Source organism: Solanum tuberosum, unplaced genomic scaffold (genome assembly GCF_000226075.1).
Source record: "Solanum tuberosum cultivar DM 1-3 516 R44 unplaced genomic scaffold, SolTub_3.0 scf00352, whole genome shotgun sequence".
NCBI classification, from domain to species: domain Eukaryota; kingdom Viridiplantae; phylum Streptophyta; class Magnoliopsida; order Solanales; family Solanaceae; genus Solanum; species Solanum tuberosum.
The window spans coordinates 455,203-457,164 of record NW_006239287.1 but is presented as its reverse complement, the minus strand read 5'-3'; positions in this window follow the sequence as shown (position 1 = coordinate 457,164).

Sequence of the window (1,962 nt, the reverse complement as noted above, 5' to 3'; positions counted from 1 at the left end):
AAGTTAAGATGAGTTTTGAGAAAGAGCTTCTAAAACATGATTAGTATGACAATTGAGTAGGTCATCAATGTATGAATAGTATGGTATCTAGATATACCATCAATGTTTATGCAGTATGACTTCCCAAGTCATTAATGATCATAGTATAATATGATGTTGAATTGTTTTCTAAAAAGGAGTTTTCAAGTATGAGTATCTACATGTCAGTATTTTGTGCTATTCAGTATTCCAGTCATAACATATTCAGTTATACATGCCTCTGTTTATGAATGCATCATTATCAGATTAATTGTTGCATTCTCAGTTTGCATGTTCAGTTTCGAGCTATCCAGTATTTACAGAAATTCAGTCATAACCAGTTAACTACTTAATTCATTGGGAGTAGCATAATACCGAGTTGGACTAGGGTTTCAGCGTACCCATATAGTCCCAGAACTACGAGCCACGTAGGTGTAAGTCCCCTCTGTGGGCAACATCAGTTTAGTGATCACGCCAGCATGCCTCTATACCTCTGGCAGGGTATATTGGGTCCTCTCGATGGGGCGTATACATCGGACTCCACATTTAGCTCATGTGGTTTTATGTCGGTTATTAGTAGCTCCCACAGTTCAGTCAGACTCTATTGCATTGACCATATTTCAGTACAGTCAGTATTCAGTCTCAGCATGTTATAAATTTGGTCATTGCATTCAGTTAGCTCAGTATTCAGTATTTTCAGTATCTATATCATGTTCAGATTATTTCATTGCTTTGTTGCTTTGTTCAGTTATATGTTATTTCAGCTTTACTCTATCCTGCATGCTCAGTACCTTTCAAGTACTGACGCATACGTGCGCTGCATCTTCTCGTGATGTAGGTTTAGGTTCTCAGTATTCAGATCACGCTTAGATCGATTTCTGATCTTCAGTTCAGCAGCATCAGTGGTGAGTCCTCATTCTTCGAGGACTAGTGACATGTTTATCTTTATTGCTATTAGTCTTTAGTTTCAGTTTTGCTAGACCTAGTTGGGGCATGTCCCAACATTTCTAGTCAGTTTAGAGGCTTATTTCAGACATAGATAGATTCAGCTTAGTATTTTGAGTTTGATATTTCTTTTGTATTAAACTCTCAGATTTGATATATTCAGTTATAGTATATGGGTATTCCCCATCTTTTCAGATTTATTTATGATTTAGCTTCCGCATCAGTTTATTATCTTTAGTATGCTCATGATCATGCCAGCAGGGTTAGCTTGGGATCACTTGTGGTCCTAGGTCCCGTGTCCGCGTCTTGGGGGTAGCTTGGGGCGTGACAATTTTGGTTGGACTAAAGAAATATTTGGAGTACAAGTGAATTATATGTTTGTATGAAAACTTTACCGAAAAAATTCAAAAATTTGAAAAAATCCGAGGTTTATTTGTTTGGTTTGATTTATAAATTTAAAAATTCGACACAATGATTTGGTTTGGTATTTGAAAAACCCGAACCAATCCGAGGTTGAAAAACCCAAAAAATCCGAATTTTATTAGTTTGGTTTGGTTTATAAATTAAAAAAATTTACACAAATAATTTGATTTGATATTTGAAAAATCCGAACTAACCCGGTTATGTACACCCGTAGATGGCGGAACTGCTTCACGTAAGGAAAATTCAACCAAAATTTTCAATTTCTCATATGCATATGCTTTCATTAATTGCTCTGCATATGCTTTCATTAATTGCTGCATATATATTTACTAGATAATATGCACGGGGCCAATAATATAAATGGTATGTTTTGGGGCTAATAACCGAGTTTTTGAAGCGATTGTTTGCGTGGATAAAGGAATAAGTTTTTTTTATCACAAACATGTACTTTCTTTGACGCTATTTAAGGCATAATAAGACTACCCACATACAACATTTTTGAAATATTTTATGTTGTCAATTATCATGATTTATAGTATTTTTACGATAGATTCACTTCAAGAATCAGTGGAATTT